Raw genomic sequence first — 19,894 nt, 5'->3', positions numbered from 1 at the left:
TCCTACCTCAGCCTCCCAAATAGCTTGGACTATAGGAGTGTGCAACCATGCCTGGCTATTTTTTAATTTTTTGTAGAGCTGGGGTCTCCCCATGTTGCCCAGGTTGGTCTCAAACTCCTGATTTCAAGTGATCCTCCCACCTCGGCCTCCCAAAGTGCTGGAATTGCAAGTGTGAGCCACTGCACCTGGTCCATTCCACCTTTCTTGAGGTTGTTGTTTGCATGACATATCTTTTTCCATCCTTTTACTTTCAATCTGTTTGTATCTTTGAATTTAAAGAGTGTCTCCTAGAGACAGCATGTAGTTATACTGTTACACTGTTTTTTGGATCCTGTGCGACGATCTCTGCCTCTTGATTGGATTGTTTAATTCATGTATATTTAATATCATTATTACTATTGATAGAATTGAGTTTACATTTGCCATTTTATTTTTTGTTTTTATGTCTCATAGCTTTTTATTCTCTATTCCTCCTTTATGCTTTCCTTGCATTAAGTGAATATTTTCTATCATAGCATTTTGATTTTTAAAATTATTTTGAATAATAAAAATAAATAAATATTTTACTACATTATTTACATATTAACTGTTGCTCTAGGGCTTACCATAAACAGATTAATTTACCACTTTCAATGATAGACAGAACCAGGGAGAAGATCAACTTTACAACTCAAGACGCCAGAAAAATAAGAGGAAACTAAACTCAAAACTAGCAAAAGGAAGGAAGTAAGAAAGAGTAGAGGTAAATGAAGTAGAGAATAGAAAAAAATGGAGGAAATCAATGACATGACAGTTGGTTATTTGACAAGCTTAACAAAATTGACAAACCTCTAGCTAGACTGACCAAGAAAAAAAAGAGAAGACACAAGTTACTAAAATCAGAAATGGAAGTAGGGGATGGGCATGGTGGCTCATGCCTGTAATCCCAATGCTTTGGGAGGCTGAGGCAGGAGGATCACTTGAGGCCAGGAGTTAGAGACCAGCCTCAGCAACATAGCAAGACCTGGTCTCTACAAAAAATTAAATAAAAAAAAAATTAGCCAGGCATAGTGGCACATGTCTGTAGTCCCAGCTACTCAGAAGACTGGGGCAAGAAGACTGTCTAAGCCCAAGAGTTCGAGTCTGCAGTGAGCTATCATGGTGTCACTGCACTCTAGCCTGGGTGACAGAGTGAGATCTGGTCTCAAAAAAAAAAAAAAAAAAAGGAAAGAGATGGAAGTGGGGACATTGCTACCAACCTTACAGAAATTTTTAAAAAACTATAAGAGAACCAAGTTCCTAGAAACAAACACACTATCAAAATGAACTCAACAAATAGAAAATCTGAATAGACCTATAACAAATAAAGACATTGATTCAGTAATAAAAAAATCTCCCAATAAAGAAAAGTCCAAGATCAGATGGCTACACTGGTGAATTCTACAAAATATCTAAGGAAGAATTAATACCAATTCTTCTGAAACTCTTCAGAATATTGAAGAGGAGGGAACACTTCCTAACTTATTCTCTGAGGGCAGCATTGCCCTGATATCAAAGCCAAAGATATCATAAGAAAAGAAACTACAGATCAATATCCCTTATATAAATGTAAAAATTCTCAAGAAAAAATTAGCGGGCTGAACTCAATAGCAGCATATTAAAAGAATATATGCCATGGCCAATTAGGATTTATCCCAGGAAAGTAGCGGTGGTTTAACATATGAAAATCAATCACTGAAATACATCATATTAATAAAATAAAGAAAAAAGACCACATGATCATTTGAAAATGAAGCAAAACAAACAAAAAACAAAATTCACACCTTTCATAATAAAACACTCGGCAAATGAGGAAAACAAGGGAATTTTCAAAACAGGATAAAAGGCCAGGCACGCTGGCTCATGCCTGTAATCCCAGCATTTTGGAAGGCTGAGGCAGGCAGATCACTTAAGGCCAGGAGTTTGAGACCAGCCTGGCCACCATGGCAAAATCTTGTCTCTACTAAAAATACAAAAATTAGCTGGACATGGTGGTGCATGCCTGTAATCTCAGCTACTCGGGAGGCCGAGGCACGAGAATAGCTTGAACTCAGGAGGCAGAGGTTGTAGTGAGCTGAGATCATCGTGGCACTGCACTCCAGCCTGGGCAACAGAGTGAGCCTCTGTCTCAAAAACAAAAATCAAACAAAAAACACGGTAAGAGGCATATATTAAAAACCTACCCAAAGCTAACATTATACTCAATGGTAAAAGACTGAAAACTTTCCTCCTTAAATCAGGAACAAAACAAGGATGCCCTCTCTTGACACTTCTATTCAACACTGTATTGGAACATCTAGACAGAGCATTCAGGCAAAAATAAAATAAATGAAAAACAAGGAAGGAAGAAAGGAAGGGAGGGAGGAAGGAAGGGAGGGAGGGAGGGAGAAGGAAGGGAGGAAGAGAGGGAGAGAGGGAGGGAGGGAGGGAGGAAGAAAGTACAGAAGAAAGGAAAGAAGAACAGAAGGAAGGAAAAATTCATTCACATAGTTAAGGAAGAAATAGTAAAACTATCTCTATTCACATATGACAGATCTTATATATACAAAATCCTAGAAAAATTATTGAGCTAATAAATGAATTCAGCAAAGTTGCAGGGTACAAGATCAATATGTTAAAATCAGTTGTACTTCTATACATTATCAATAAACAATCAAAAATGACATTAAGAAAACAATTCCACTTACAATAGCATCAAAAAGAATAAAATACTTATGAATAAGTTTAACCAAGGAGGTACAAGATTCATACACTGAAAATTACAAAACACTGCTGAAATAAATTAAAGAAGCCTAAATAAATAAACGGAAATACAGTCTAAGTTCATGGACTGGAAGACTTGGTATTGTTAAGATGTCAATACTACCGAAAACAATCTACAAATTTAATGCAATTCCCATTAAAATCCCAATATCCCTTTTTGCATAATTGGAAGAGCCAATTCTAAAATTCACATGGTCTTCCAACAGATCCCAAATAGACAAATTACTCTTAGAAAAGAAGAGCACAGTTGGAAGACACACACTTCCAGATTTCTAGTTATACTACAAAGCTACAGTAATCAAAACCATATGGTACTGGCATAAAGAAAGACATATAAACAAATGGAATAAATTGGACAGTCAAGAAATAAACCCATGCATCTACAGAAAATTGATTTTCTACAAGAGTGTCAACACCATTCAATGGGAAAAGAACAGTCTGTTCAACAAAAGGTGCTGGAACAACTGGATAGCCACATGCAAAAGGATAAAGTTGGATTCCTACCTTAATAAAAGAGAAATGGATGAAAGACCAAAACGTAAGAACTAAACCAATAAATTTCTTAGAAGAAAATATAGGAGTCAATCATCATGATCCTGGATTTGGCAATGCTTCCTTAGATATAATACCAAAAGCATAAGCAACAAAAGAAGTAAAAAGCATAAGCAACAAAAGAAATACATAGTAGATATAAATTTGACTTCATAAAAATTAAAAACTTTTGAGCATTAGTAGATAATATCAAGAGAGTGAAAGGACAACTCAGAATGGGAGAAAATATTTGTAAATCAGATCCCTGATAAGGGCCTAGTATCCAGAATATATCAAGAACAATTATAACTCAACAATAAAAAGGCAAATCACCCAATTACAAATGGGCAAAGGATTTGAACAGATATTTCTCCAAAGAAAATATACAAAGTGCCAACCAACACATCAAAAGATGTTTAACATCATGAGTCATTAAGGAAATGCAAATTAAAAGTATAATGAGATACCACTTCACACTCACTGGGATGGTTATAAGCAAGACAACATTGCAGAACAAGTATTGAAGAGGATGTGGAGAGATGGTATAGCCACTTTGGAAAACAGTCTGGCAGTTCCTCAAAAGGTTAAACATAGAGTTAGCATATGACCCAGAAATTCCACTCCTAGGCTCCGCAAAAATACTTGTCAATGTACAGGTCTATCAACTGATGAATGGGTAAACGAAACGTGGTATATCCTTATAATTGAATATCTTTCCACAAAAAAAAAAGAGAACGATATATTGATACATCTTACAACATGGATAAATCTCAAAAAACCGTATGTTAAGTAAAAGAAGCTATTTTAAAAAGAAGACATATAATATCGTTTATATGAAATGTCCAGAGTAGGTAAATCTCTAGAGACAAAAAGTAGATTAGACGTTGCCTAGTACTGGGGAGTGGAGGAGTAAGAGAGGCTGAGGGATTGGGGGGGTCACAGCTTGAGGGTACAATGTTGATTTGGGGGTTTGAAGCTGCAAATCTTCTAAAATTGATCGTAGTGATGATTGCACAATTCTTTAAATATAACAAAAACCATTAAATTGTACACTTTAAATGGGTGAACTTTGTGGTATTTAAAATAAATTGTTCAGGATAAGTGGTCCCTCTCTGGGGACTGCCTTTGGCTGACATCAACCTTAAAGAGGTGAACAGAGCCGACAGGCTGTGGCTGCATCGCTGTAGCACCCTGGGCAGGCAAGAGCCAGATGAGTGGGGGCTCCATCTCCATCCGCTTTCCTATCCTCTGGAGACTTCTGGACCCCTCCATACTGGAATTGAAGCCCTGAGTTTTCTTTTCCACCCTTGATCAACTTATTCTTCATGGTGGCACAAGGAGAATAGGTTGCCTAACTGGTAGCTGCCTAACTCTCACATTTCCCCTTTTTTCTTCTTTGTTCAGTCCCTGGATCGTTTGTAACTAATTTGTAACTGCCAGCCTTCAGACTGTACAGCTGAGGTCACTTGCAGTTAGGAGTCATGATCTCCAATTTCGCCTTCCTATCTGCATCCTTGGCAGTTGCTTAACTTCTCTGGGCCTCAGTTTCCTCATCTATAAAGTGAAAATAATAATTCCAACTTATAAAATTGTTTTGAAGATTCAATGAGATAATTTATTTGAAAATATCTGCTGAAATGAATCCAATATCTTGTCCCATGTTCAGTGAAACCATTCAGTTTACCAGTTAACAGCAACCAACTGCCTCTGGACAGAAATTAGGAAACAAAGAGGCAGAGAGCAGAGAAAGGGCTGGATTATATGCCCAGGCTCATGCCTATGTATAGCACACCCAGGAATGGCGCTACCCATTCCCCACTGTGTAGTTTTGGGGCAGCCCAGTGAACAATCTCATGCAAAATAATGTGCCCTCCCCCTCCCCCAACTCGTCCCCGTTGCTGCCCAGCAATGGGCTATCTGAGCCACGTGGATGATGGATGAAGTGAGTCAGAAACTATTGTTCCCTGCATGGCCTTCTCCCACAGTTGAGGACCTTTATTTTTCCCAGATAAGAGCTGAGCTGGGAAGAAAGGCTTTCATGAGGAAATGTCTGCAAGGCCACCAGGACTGGCTCTCACTTCTTGTTTGGGCTAGCTAGCCCATGAGCCAGCAAGCGGCCCAGCTAAGTCCATTTGGCCACTTGCGGGGGGTCTTAAAGCAAGGCATGGTGGGATGGAGGTTGAAAACACGCAGTTATAGTGAGGCTCTAGGACTATCACTGATTTGCAGTTCTCTGTGCTCTCTGAGGATATACTAAGGGAGACTTCTGGCCGTAAGTCTGCTGCTGGGGCCTGGAATGCAGCCTGCCTTGACTCCCCACCCCCACTACACAAACATTCCTGAGCCACTGTAGAAACCCCGTCCCTATTCAAAACCAGCTCGAATGTCACCTCAAGCAGGAAGTTTTCTCTAGAGTCCCTTCCCCCCACCACTGCCAGATGTGAGCGTCCCTCCTCCCAAGCTCTTCGCGCAATTGCTTGTTCATCTCCCAAGGCATTTATCACATTTTGTCGTGTGTAACAGTTATTTATGTGCTTGTCTTATCCCTCTTTCTCTGCTACAGTCAGGGATGGAGGCCAATTCATCGTTGTACCCCCTACAGTGCTTGACATGGAGTTAGAGTTCATTCAGTCAGTCAGCAGATATTTACTGAGCACCTACTCTGGGTACTTCCTGAGTACTCAGGGAGTAAACACCCTGGGTCTGCTCAGAACCCTGCTACCACCACAAATTCCCCATGGAGGCACTCTTTCCTACCTTACCCTGAGGCACAGTAGGCTGACTGGGGGTCTGAAAAAAAGGGCGGGGGAAGTAACTGGCCCCCCTGCCTTCCTCCGGGGAGTTATAAAAGATGCAGCTGTTGTGGCTCACGCCTGTAATCCCAGCACTTTGGGAGGCCAAGTCGGGCGGATCACGAGGTCAGGAGATCAAGACCATCCTGGCTAACACGGTGAAACCCCGTCTCTACTAAAAATACAAAAAATTAGCCAGGCATGGTGGCAGGTGCCTGTAGTCCCAGCTACTCAGGAGGCTGAGGCAGGAGAATGGCATGAACCTGGGAGGCGGAGCTTGCAGTGAGCCGAGATTGTGCCACTGCACTCTAGCCTGGGCAACAGAGCAAGACTCCGTCTAAAAAACAAAAATGATGCAGCTGTTGGGGCACGTGCTCACACCATAATGACTGTGTGCAACTCAGCTCAGCCCAGCACTGCCCCAACCCCAGCCCATAACAGGTCCCCTTGGGGGATTGTACCCCAGGGCAAACATGAGGCAAAGTGCCAGGTAGAGGTCCCTCCTAATCCCAAGATTTCTATCTTGTCCTGCTGACCTTGTGCTCCTGCCATGGGGTTTACTGAACATTTGTCCTCACCTGGTACCAGGAGGCTGAATACAATGAATTATATGCCCAGAGAGCGTCTGCTTTCTGGAAACCTCCAGTCTAAGAAAACTTAAGACTCCTGTTCTATGGCCTGATTTGGTCTGATTTAGGAGGGCAGGGGAGCCTCCTCTCTTGCCTCCTTACCTACCAGAGGTCTGAGGAGGTGAACTATGGTCCCCAGATTAAACCAGGAGGAAAGTAGAACTATCTCTTGGATGCAAGGACCCTTAGTCATGACAGCAACATGGAACTAGGCCTGTATTCTTGGGAATGGAGTGTGGGGCAGTGCAAAGAACATTAGATTAGGAGTCACTGCTGGATTTGCATCCCAGCTCAGCTACGTGTTGGCTGTGTAACTTTGAGCCGATCTTCTCTTCTTTCTTAGCCTGTTTTCTCATCTGTAAAATGTGGTTAATAATCCACCCAGAACCCTCAGAACCCGACATCAGTCTGACCATCAGCCATGACCCTGCCAGAATGTAACTTGGGGGCATGAGAAAGCAAAGTAGATTACACTTCTTTTATGTTTTTTAAAAATTGCTGTTTAGAAAGGTTGTATCATAGAAAGGTCCTGTCACTCAGACTGACAGGAAACCTTAGCAATTTTTTTGTCCAACTATCCCATTTTATTGATGGAAAAACTGAGGCTCACAGAGGGTTAAGTTGGACTCAGGCCCCCAAGGCCACTGCTCCTGATAGTTTTCTAACATAAGAATAACCCATCAATAATAAAACCATGTTCTTTCCCTTACTTAGGCTATGAAGAAAGATTAAAGGTGACCAATAAGGGGAAACTTCTAGGGGTGATGGAAATATTCATTATCTTGATTGTAGTAATGGTTTCACAGGTGCATACATATGATCAAACTCATCAACCTGTATACTTCAAATATGTGCCATTTAGTGAATGCCAATTTTCCCTCAATAATGTAAAAGAAGAGCAGGGTGGGGAGAACCCAAATGTTGAGCAGGATCTGAGTCTAATGCCGCCTCCAAGTAGCTTTGTTGTTCAAGATCAGCAGTCGTTCCACCCTGTTTCATGGATGCACCACAAGCAGCTTCCTTAGAAGCTGTCACATATGGGGCCTCCCAGGAGCTTCTCTCTGTCTCTGAGTTGCTACAGAGCGTGAGGCCCACGAGGCAAGTTCCTCAGGCTATGTCCTGCTCTTTGGCTCACCCATGTGGTGCTCCAGGGCGAGCCAGGGAGAGGTGAAGGACTAACTTTTCTGACTCCCTTCTCCCTAAGGATTCATGGGAAACATGCGGTCAGAATTGAATGAAAACTAAAAAAAAAAAAAAGTCAATTTAAGTCATTCGAAAGTTTCCCATCACTTCCCTCTACAGCCATCCTATCCTCCCCACCCCACCCTCTGTCATTTTCCCTCCTCTCACAGCTCCCAAAGGAGACATACATGGACTAAGATGAGCTTCCAGGTCAAAGAATTGGCTTTTTGTTTTTTGCCTCCCCAGTTCAATAAATGCTTTTTGAGACTGTGTGGGCTAGGCCTAGTGGGAAACAAAGATGCCTAAGCACTTCTCTGTCCTCCACATAAACTCCCAGCCTTGAAGACAGAATAGGCACACTTGGACACAAATAACTCTCGTGCTGGGCAAAAAGTGATGCATACCATCAAGAACCACCACGTGCTACAGCACTGCACAAAGAGAGAGTGGTCACTCCCTCCAGGGAATCAGGGGAGACTTCACGGGGGAGGTGCCATTGAGCTGAGCCCTAAAGGATGGGTCGTTTTCCTTTACCAATACAAAACAGCATTTGGATGGTGTTTCACATTTTACTAAGGGTTTTTCATAGCATTCAATCTCATCGTAACCATTTGACAAGGTAAGTGGGCTACACCATCAGGCACATTTGAGAGAGAAGGAAACTGAAGCACACAGAAGATGAGGCTGGTAAGCATGCCACTCTATCCGGCGCTTCGGATTTGAGCTCGTTCCTACTTCACGAAGTTGCTTAATAGGCAGAGGTGGGAGGAACAAGGAGGCCAGAAAGCCAGGAGCGTTTAGGGCATGGTGGGTATTCTGGCCACCAGGAAAGTGGGGATTGTATAAGGAAATGGTGGGTCATAAGACTAGAAAGGCTGCTTGAGACTAGCTTGTTTGTAGCTTGCAATGCCAGGCAAGAGCCTGAATATTTATCATTTATCAGCTATGTTTTAGGCGAATAGGGTTAAAATCAGTGTTTGGAAAGGAAGTGGGGACAAAAGCAGTGGTATACATGAGGGTTGCCTTTGCTTCTGCTTTAGGCCCCTAACAAAACAAATGACACTAGGGTAACCCTGGTCCCCCTCTTCAGTCATGAGTAGATTTCCAGAGAAGGCACATGGTGACACTTATTCAGGTTAAGTAACAAAAGCCATTTCCTTCTGAGCAGCTTGCTTTTCAGCTCCCATGGAAGGGCAGCAGGGTCAGGGCACAGAAGGCAATGGGAGAGTGTAGAAGATAAAGGGAGAGCCAGGAAGGGAAGTGAGGCTCCAGGCCACATCCTGACAGCCAACTGGGCCCAACCCCAGGCCCTCCAGAGATGCTCTGGCCAGTTTCTCACTAGGACAAAATCAGCTTTAATCAATCTGTTTTCCCCTTGAGCTCACTGTTGTTGCAAGCAAAAGAGAAAGCCCTTGTGTTGAGACCTTTTGCTAGTTGTCCAAACAGCAGCGCAGCAGCACACGCCAGGCAGAAAAGGGCAAGCCCCCACAGAGGCAGTGCAAAGTGCATGAGAGTCAGGAAACCTGGGGCAAGTCCTCCTGGCTTCTGCCCCTTCCTTGCTGTGTGATCGTGGGCAAGTTTCTGAGCTTCTCTGAACTCAGTTTCCTCAGATGTCAAATGACACCTACTGAGCTGGTATGAGAATTCAGCCAGAATTCAAACAAACAGAAGGCCTAGTGTAGCTCCTGGCTCATGGTAGGGACTCGATAAATGCCAGATGCCTCAGTCCCTTCCTAGCATGCCAGGGACAGCCCCCCAGGGAATGCCTGTAACATAGTGGAGCAAGGAGTAGTTTTATAAGCAGAAGTCAAGCTTAGTGCAGATTTCTTCAGTGCAAAAAATATTTATGAATGCTTCCCATGTAATGCTTCTGGAAAATATGTGCTGGGAGAGTGAGGAGCAAAAGGAGAAAAGATTTGAAAAATCCTCTTTCTTGAAGGTGCAGGCTGGGGATAAAAGGTAAACTATTGAGCTGAAGAGATTCTTCTGAAGAAGAGTAATCTGAGGTTTAGGCACACCATTTCTGCCTTGAATTTCAGCAAGGAAAGCATTACAGGAAGCTAACGAAGAAATAAAATATGGTCAATGGCCCCTTTATCTGTGCTCACAGAGGAGCCTATTAGTAGAACTATTCAAAGGGGAGAGAAAATTATATTCTAGGCTTTCCTGGCTCTCACCAGAGAGCATCAGAGATCCAAAAAGGGAAAGACCCCTGGAACCGAAAGTTTGTAATTCTTCCACACAGTCCTCCTGGCAACTGTCTCTTAAAAGGTTCTTTTTAGAGAGGCAAGTCACTCTAAGGAAGTATGTCCCAATCTTCAGTCACTTGGGGGCTACCTTCACAATTTTTGTCACAACCACATACCCCCTTAACTATCATTTAGTTAATTTTTTTTCAATTTCTTACTCTTTTACTTAAAAAATCTGTGAACCATTGATGTAAATGGAAAACCACTACCACATGACTTAAATCGAAGGAAACTACAAAAGTAAACACATTGCTATTAAAAACATAATACTAATTCGTGTCCCATCCAAAAGCACGAGATGGACTCCCACTCCCTGGGGGACACAGGTCTACCTTGGGAAGCCAGGTCTAGAAAACAAGACCATTTGCCTTGAGGATGCACACAGGGAGGCACAGCTACTTCCCAAACAGGGACCCAGGTTTAGGGCCAGAGGGCCCAAATGAACAGCTGATTTGGAATATGGTCTCTTTTGGTCTTGCCCTGGAAACTCCTCCTAGACAGTGGAGAGTTAGATGGCACCCACTCCCCAGAGACAGGCTGGGAGCTGGGCCAGAAGGACGTCAGGCAAGGGACCAGCCACAATGCCCTGGCTCTTGGTGGTTCAGACTGCATTCACTGTTGGACCCAAAACTTATACTCAGGAAACCTGTCTATTTAATATGCTGTTCATTGTAATTTTTGCAACGATTTCCTCCTTGCTGTCCTGTAGTATTTGACAAATTTCCTGATGAGAATGCAAGACATCTCAGGAGTCCAAAGGAGAAGAATGTGGATCTGGTCCCCAGGTGGGTTAACCCAGGCCACCTGGTGTAGTGTGGACAGTGGGGATCAGGGAGAGGACCCCAACAGGAAGGTGAAACTGAAGACACATGTCTGCTATGCTCTGAATATTGGTAGCCCCCCAAAATTCGTATGTTGGAACCTAATACCCAATGTGATAGTATTAAGAGGTGGGGCCTTTAGGAGATGATTAGGTCATGAGGACTCAACTCTCATGAATGGGATTAGTGCCCTTATAGAAGAAGCTTGAGGGAAGGGAGCCTGTTTACCCCTTCTCCCACATGAGGACACATAGAAGGTGCTATCTATGAGGAACAGGTACTCATCAGACACCAAATTTGCTGGCGCCTTGGACTTTCCAGCCTCCAGATCTGTGAAAAAGAAGTTTCTATTAATTATAAATTACCTAGTCTATGGCATTTTGTTATAGCTGCCCAAGCTGACTAAGACAGCAACCCTTCTCCAACTGGAAACACTCCTACTGTAATGCTACGAACTTGGAGGGGCTTCCTTTTTGTTCTTACTTTTGTTTTCCATGAGGTTCACTGGCTCTTTACACTCACTAAGAGATCAATCAATAAAGGAAATCCCTAGATAGCATTTTTAGTGACAAATCCAGGCATTTTGACACTCGCCCTCTCATAGCTACATTTTCTATACTTCAACTCATATTGGAGAATAAGCAAGTTTCTAAGAAGGCATAGAACTGCTTGATGGACAGACAAAATAGGGTGTTTTTGGTTTTGTTTTTGCATAGAAGGAGGACCAGATTCACGTACTCTTTTGACCAGATAATGGGTTCAGAGAAATCTGTCACCTCCTTCCTTTTCCCCTCTTCTCCATTCCCTGAATCTTTTCCTCTTCAGGATGGCTGGCTGGCTATCACAGCAGGGTGGGACTATAAGGGTTAAATACAACAGAAAACAGAGAATCAAAGAAATCTTAGGGCTTACGGAAAGCCAAGTCTACAGTGAGGGGCAGAGAGTATAGAGAAGCCACAGGATTGACTGGCTGTAAGGTTGCAGCCTTCAAAGCATGTGGAGAGTCCAGAGGTAACTGCAGAACAAAGCATTCTTTAAGTAAAGGTCATTCTAGCCTATAAAACAATGGCCATATCCAGTGTCCAAGAGCGTTTGGAAAACAAGACTAAATGTGCAGTTTTATCAACAGGGCAAAAACTTACACGGCTGCCACATGAAAAGAGGCTCAACATCGCTAGTCATTAGGGAAATGCAAAGCAAAACCACAAGATACTACCTTGCACCCAATAGGCTGGACATTACCAGAAACACAAGAAATAACAAATGTTGGTTAGGATGCAGAGAAATTGGGCCCTTATGCATTGTTGATGGGAATGCAAAATGGTGCAGCCAGTATGGAAAACAGTATGGCAGTTCCTGAAAAAATTAAACACAGGATTACCATATAATCCAGCAATTCTGCCTCTGGATGTATATCCAGAAGAATTGAAAGCAGGGACTTGGCTGATTCTCCTCAACCTATTTCTTATAGCAAAGCTTTATATTAGCTTTATGTCTAAAATCTTAGGGAGAATAAATTAGTTTGCCTGGCCTGTCAGTGCAGGTAAGACTTGGACACATAAACACAGAGACACCAATCACTATATCAAATACTGATAATCCAAATATATTTAGACACACAGAGTTGGAGATTGTCAATTCGCAAATAAAATTTGACACCATACCTGTAACTGTGAGATGGCAAACACACAAATGAAAACTGAAAAGGTTCTATCTACTATTTTTTTTCAGCATGATGCCAGGCATTTGGAAGTGTGTGTGTGTGTGTGTGTGTGTGTGTGTGTGTGTGTATGTGTGTGTGTATTTTGTATTTTGGGGTCCAAATATGTGGCATTGGAATGTTGAGCATTATAGAAGATTAATTGTTGAAGTCTTTGAATGCCAAGCCTGGGAGTTTGGACTTAACTCTAATGCTTCTGTCAAAATGAGCATTGACCTTTCTCCCCGTCACAGCTACAGGCTGCTACTCAATGTCAGGATATACCAGAAATCAGTAGGGTGTGACTGACACCCACCCAAAGAAATGGCTAGTTGGTTCAGTGTGAGAATGATAAACAGAGCTGTCTAAGTCCAGCCACAGGGATGGGGAGAGTTTACAGGCCATAAGAAAGACCCACCATGTCACAAGTGGGAGCAGAGCCATGGCATAGATGCCCGGCCCTTGGGCAGCTTGTAAGGCATATGCCATTCCCGGGCACTTACAGCAGCAGGAATCCCTGGGGTCATAAAGGCACAAGGGCTTCTCCCTGAAACAGCCACAACACTCTGCTGCTGACGCAAACTCCAGCTAGAACTGGGGCAAAAAGTCCAGCTCTCCTCCCATTATTAACCATACTCCCAATCCTCCACCCTCAGGCTCACTCTGCTTTTTTTCCAGTCCCAGTGCACCAGCAGGCAAAATACCATGGCAACCTGCCCTAAACAGGGAGCGAGGAATGCCTGCCGAGTACTGTTGGCCAGGCTTAGGTCTTTGGGCTGGGCATTGGGACTGTTACTGCCACTCCTTAGCCTTGCCTTCTGCCCTGCCCTCATGGGCTTTCTCTTTTTCTGGAAGTTATCCTTTGCCTCCTGCCTGGGCCAGATGGACAGCTCGGCAGGCACCTGGCGTACGCCCCTGGATGGACAAACTTATGGCTGCACCCACTGGCCAAAGGATTCCAGGTGGAAAAAAAATACCCTGATAGATGGAGCAGAGGTCTGGAGAAAACCAAGAAATGGATAATCCAGACCTACCACTTGGAATGCGAAAGCGCATGCTCACAGGTGGTCACACTCTCTGCCCCGGCGGACGGATCTGGCGCTCCCAGCCGCCAGGGAACTCCTGCTGCCAACCGTGTGCCTCCCCCACCACAACCTCAGGCCAGCCCTGTGGCATTCTGGAGAAAGGAACCAGCCTCTACCCCACCGCCACTCCTTGTGTGTGGCTTGGTATGTGGAAGGCGGAGGGGGGATTTCGAGTTTCCGATGAGCCTGTATGTTTGCGCTGTGGGCTCTGTGCTTTCCCACACACAGAGCTGAGTGATTCCTGCTTTACTGAAGCTGCCAGGGTAGGAGAGGAGGTGGAGGATAGGCAAAGTCAGACGGGGAGTTGGGGGTTTGATGCAGAGTGTGGCAGCAATTGCCTGGACGGACCGCAAGGAACCCCTTGGGGCTGTGGTGGGGGAGCTCAGTGACTGTCCAATGCAGTGACCTGGACTTTTTCATCCCTGTGTGTGAGCCAGGCGGGTCTGGGACAAATCGACTCACTCCCCGACCCTAACACTCCACAGGGAAGCTCAGAGGTGCTCACCTGCTGGGTGGCGGCCCAGACTTCACAGATTTCTAGAGGTTGTCTGGACTCATCCTGGCCCAGCTCTCCAGCTTGTGTCTTTCCCACCCTTTGTTGCTGAATGTTCTCCTATTCACCCTTCTTAACTCTCCTCAGGCCCCCTTGCCTTCAGGAAGCCCACCTCAAATCCCTTCTCACCCACGCCCAGCCCAGGTTCCTCTCTATCAGCCCCTCTATGCTACTTTTCTTGTTGGGATCTGGCATAGCTGTGCCAACATTTCATTTGATCAAGTAAGAGCATTTTTTAATTTAAAAAACTGCCATATACTAAAACCAAGATGTCATAAACAACAAAATGATGTTTTAACATCAAACAATTGGAATGACAATTTTAGAATTTAAAAAACTGAACAAATTTGGCTTCATAAAAACTACATCGGCCAGGCACAGTGGCTCATGCTTGTAATCCCAGTACTTTGAGAGGCCGAGGTGGGAGGACTACTTGAGCTCAGGAATTTGAGACCAGCCTGGGCAACATGGTGAAACCCCATCTCTACAAAGAAAAAGTACAAAAATTAGTGGCCATGATCATGCCACTGCACTCCAGCCTGTGTGACAGAGAACTTGTCTCAAAAAAAAAAAAAACTACATCTTTTTTTTTTTTTTTTGACAGTCTTGCTGTGTCACCCAGGCTGGAGGGCAGTGGCATGATCTCGGCTCACTGCAACCTCCACCTCCCAGGTTCAAGCGATTCTGCTGCCTAGCCTCCCGAGTAGCTGGGACTACAGGTGCGCGCCTCCATGCCCGGCTAATTTTTGTATTTTTAGTACAGATGGGGTTTCACCATATTGGTCAGGCTGGTCTCGAACTCCTGACCTCGTGATCCACCCACCTCAGCCTCCCAAAGTGCTGTGATTACAGGCGTGAGGCACCGCGCCTGGCCTACATCATCATTTTTTAATTCAGAAGAGTAAAAACTTTATGAAGGATGAGTGCTGACTTGCATTTGGGAACTGCAGACCTAGATGACAATTGGATAACTAAAAGCCTAGCTTAGAGCGCATGTGGTGCCCCCCACACACCAATTTGGGCAGCACTTGGAGTTTACCAAACCACTTGCACGTGCTCACAACCCCTGGGATGTAGGTGTCATTATTCCCATTTTACCTATGAAGAAACTGAGGCTCAGAAAAATGAAATAGCTTGTCCAAAGCCACACAGGTCAAGACTGCAAATCCTGGGCTTACTTGCCTGCCTGGGCCAAACTGCCTCAACACAACAGTGTCAGCAATTCAATTCAACCGGTATTTATTGAGCACAGACTCCATGTTCTTCTTCTTCTTCTTCTTTTTAGGTGTGTTGACACCTGTTATTTTGTTTTATTTTATTTTTCTCTCTCGGATCTCTTTTGCTTTTTATTTTATTTAATGGCCATTTTCTTTCTTTTTTTATTTCCATAGGTTTTTGGGGAACAGGTGGTGTTTGGTTATATGAATAAGTTCTTTAGTGGTGATTTCTGAGATTTTGGTGCACCCATCACCAGAACAGTGTACACCGTATCCAATATGTAGTCTTTTATCCCTCACCCACCTCCCACCCTTTCCTCCGAATCCCCAAAGTCCATTGTGTCATTCTATGCCTTTGCATCCTCATAGCTTAGTTTCCACTTATGAGTGAGAATATACGATGTTTGGCTTTCCATTCCTGAGTTACTTCACTTAGAATAATGGTCTCCAACTCCATCCAGGTTGCCAGATGCAGTGTCGAAGACAGTGTGTTCCACATCCTTACAGAGCTCACAGGGAAGCAGGGACACTACAGACAACTTGAATAACATCACCATCTCACAAGGTGGTTGTGACAATGAATGACACAATTTATGAAGCACCCTAGCATAAGGCCAGACACCCAGGAGGCATTCAGTGAATACTAGTCTCCTAACTTACTTCCTTTTCCTCTTCAAAGCATCAGGGAGTGATTTGGAAAACAACCCTGCTGCCAACAAGCATCTATGCCCCCCAGCCTCAGCACAATCTGTTGTATAGCACGTGAAAAGTGCTGCAGCGTTCTTGAATTGTGTTCCTTAACATTTGATGTGGTTCATCCTAGTCCTTTCAATCCGGTTCTGGGAACTAAAGGTAAGTACATCTGCAGGACGAGGTTAGGAACAGAGGCCCATGGCCCAAGGACGTTTCTAGGAGGAGCCAAGAGTCAAGGATCAGCTGGAGTGAGGAGAGGGAAGCCCTGATGGGCTGGTAAGGAACAGGAATTCTTCAGGCTCCTGGAGTGTGAACAGGTTGAGCATGAGGCAGGGAGGGTAGAGGAAGGGGCCATTGTTCAATTTTGCCAGAATGGAAGGGAGGAGAGGGGCAGGAGCAGCAGACAAGGGAAGTGAGAGAAGCTGGAGTGCCCAGGTAGAGGGTGCGCAGCTGAGGATGGAGGTTTGCAGAGTCCTCAGTGAGCCTTCTGTGGATACCAGCTACCATATGGGAAAATCTTTGGCAACCTCTCTGCTGGCCAATGGTGAACCAGGCCCTGTGCTGGGCCCTTTATCACATGTGTAGTCTCCATGGATTCTCAGAGCCCTGGCAGCAGGAGGAAGTACTAGTCCCATTTTACAGATGAAGAAATTGAGGTTCAGAGAAACCAGGAAACTTGCCCAAGGTCACACAGCCAGCAAGTGATAGGAATGAACATGCTAAAATCCGTACTCTTCTATATAAGCTGTCTGCTCCAATCAGATTATTTTATTTACCCAGTTACCCAGTTAGCAGAAAAGCTATAAGGAACTTTTAAAAAGACTTAAGAAACCAGGAGATAAGTTGTAAAGACTATCTGACTAGATACTCCAGATATAAGATGATATGGGCTTCAAGAAAGGCAGTGGTAACAGAGTTGGAAATGATGAGATGGTTGTGAAAGTGGAGCCAGACGACTGCTCCCTGTCAGTCTCCTGTGTGAGCTCATCTTTCTCTGCCTGCCTCTTAGCATTTACCAAGGCTTGGTCCTCGGCCTGGCACTCTGTATAGCCTGCCACGGTAATCCCATTCACATCTATAGCTGAGAACTCCCAACTCCCTTCCTTGCTATCAACGCTTCCATCATGACCCAATTTGAAGTGACCAATGGTCTGATAACCAGCTTGCAAAATTCTTGAATACTTAATCAACAGGCAGGCTATGCCCTCTGCCTGAATTGCTTATTGGCCATCTCCTTCACTGGGCTGACTCGTACTCTTTCTCCAGATCCATACAGCTCATCACTTTCTCTGGAAAGCCTTTGCTGACTCCCTGCCTCCTGCTCCTGTCTGTGATGGGTTCCCCCTTCTCTGTCCTCCCATAGCACTAGGCTCTTCCCCATCAGAACGGGCACTACCCTGTCCTATCACTGCCTGCTTGTCTGTCACACCCACTCTCATGGGTGCAAGTTGCTGAAGACAATGACCCGATATTCACAGCCGCACAGCCAGTATGTCAGCCTGAGGCTTGTCTTGGAGTAGGTGGCTCAATACATTTTTGTTGAACAAATCCTGATTTCATTATTCCCTGGGTAAGTGACTCTGGCTAAGTCCCCTCTGAGCCTGTTTCCCCAAAGGTAAAGTGTGTGTAGGGGTAACACCTGGCAAAGCTCTTGTGAGGGTTAAACAAGATGGCATGTGTAAAGCACACAGCACACAGTAAGCACTCAATAAATGGCAGCTATTGCTGGGTAGCAACTGGTCAGGAAAAAAGAGAAAAACAAGTCTCTCCTCCCTGCTAGCCCATATACACACCCATCCTGCTTCCCTCCTGTCTTCAGGCTCTTGAATAAAGTTGGAAAACCTGAACCAGCAAAAATAATCTCCTTCAGTAAACTCTTAGGAGAGAACTATCTTCTATATCAACAACACACCCTTGGCTCAGCCTCCAGCAGACCAGCCCCAAGTCGGAGGTCTGGTTTTTCTTTTCACCCCATTCAGATATTTACAGTGTAAACCTTGGATGATGAACGGCAGGGGTTGTGGGGTGGGGGGACGCAGGAGCACAGCCAGTGCCAAGAAACCTCAGGAAGGAACTCACACTGGGTCTCCACACAGTAACGCACACTGTTCTGGAATGGAAGTGTAGTCTTCCATCAGAATGCTTCGTCAGCTGCGAGAGAGAAGAAAGGGATCTTCTCAGCAGTGAAGCAGAGTGAGGTGGGCCCACAGAGGCCGAGTCTCTCTTTCCACACTCGGAACATAGCCTGCTAGAGAAAAGACCCAAGTTCAAGTTCAAGCTCTATCTTAACCTTTCCATCTTCATGGTGAAAGAAAGAATAGTATTGGATGCCCTGACTCCCACTTTTTAAACTTCAGCTGAACTGGACTCCCCAACGGATGACTCCCCCAACTGCCTCAAAGTTGGCATTCAATTTCAAAAAATACATCTTGGTTGCCTAATTCCTCTTTGATTTCAAACTGGACAACTGTCTTCTGATCTTTTTCAAAGCACACATGTACATTTTACGCAGCCAGTATGTACCTACTATTTTTTTCTGCCTTTCCACTTAACATTATTCCATACATATTTTTGTACCATCAGAGTTCCTGAAGTAGTCATATTTGGTGGCTGTATTGTAGCCTAATATACTAAAACTCACAGTCTGCTTAGCCAAATCCCTATTATTGGCTATTTGGGTTGTTCCTATTTGTTGCTATAATAAATAACACTTTGCACAATGTGATTTTGGAAATTTCCTCTTCTAGATTTTTTTCTTTGGGTGCAAATTCAGTTCCAGAACTACTCCAGAAAACGTATGAAAACCAAAGCTCCAAGAGCAGGGATGATTTTTCCATGAAGAAGCAAGCCTATCCATTCATTCTCCCCTCAGTCCTTGAAGTAGAACCACAGGCAGAAGCTACTCACCTAGCAGTAACTAAATGGGACAGCACCATGCTCTACACAGGCTCTTCCTTTCGGCTGAGGGAAACAGCCGAGAAAGCCCATACGACCAGCTTGACCTTCCAATGGACAGTCAGGGAAATTTAGGTGCAGTTGTTTGGGCACAGAGAAGATGGCTCTTTCTGGAAACTTCCTGGCCTTAGACCTACCAAATCTTTTTTTTTTTTTTTTTTTTATTTTATACTTTAGGGTTTTAGGGTACATGTGCACAATGTGCAGGTTTGTTACATATGTATCCATGTGCCATGTTGATTTCCTGCACCCATTAACTCGTCATTTAGCATTAGGTGTATCTCCTAATGCTGTCCCTCCCCCCTCCCCCCACCCCACAACAGTCCCCGGAGTGTGATGTTCCCCTTCCTGTGTCCATGAGTTCTCATTGTTCAATTCCCACCTATGAGTGAGAACATGCGGTGTTTGGTTTTTTGTCCTTGCGATAGTTTACTGAGAATGATGTTTTCCAGTTTCATCCATGTCCCTACAAAGGACACGAACTCATCATTTTTTATGGCTGCATAGTATTCCATGGTGTATATGTGCCACATTTTCTTAATCCAGTCTATCGTTGTTGGACATTTGGGTTGGTTCCAACTCTTTGCTATTGTGAATAGTGCTGCAATAAACATACGTGTGCATGTGTCTTTATAGCAGCATGATTTATAGTCCTTTGGGTATATACCCAGTAATGGGATGGCTGGGTCAAATGGTATTTCTAGTTC

General features: G+C 44.2%; 1 protein-coding gene across 1 annotated transcript in view; it reads right to left on the bottom strand.

Annotated features, from left to right (window-relative positions):
- NHSL2 (NHS like 2) overlaps positions 1–19,894 on the bottom strand; it is a 246,498-nt gene that overhangs the window by 184,894 nt on the left and 41,710 nt on the right. The gene's annotated exons all lie outside the window — the stretch shown is intronic.

This window comes from Hylobates moloch, unplaced genomic scaffold, assembly GCF_009828535.3.
Source record: "Hylobates moloch isolate HMO894 unplaced genomic scaffold, HMol_V3 SCAFFOLD_7, whole genome shotgun sequence".
Classification (NCBI taxonomy): domain Eukaryota; kingdom Metazoa; phylum Chordata; class Mammalia; order Primates; family Hylobatidae; genus Hylobates; species Hylobates moloch.
Note: the sequence above shows the minus strand (reverse complement) of the source record. Positions and strands in the feature narration are given on the sequence as shown.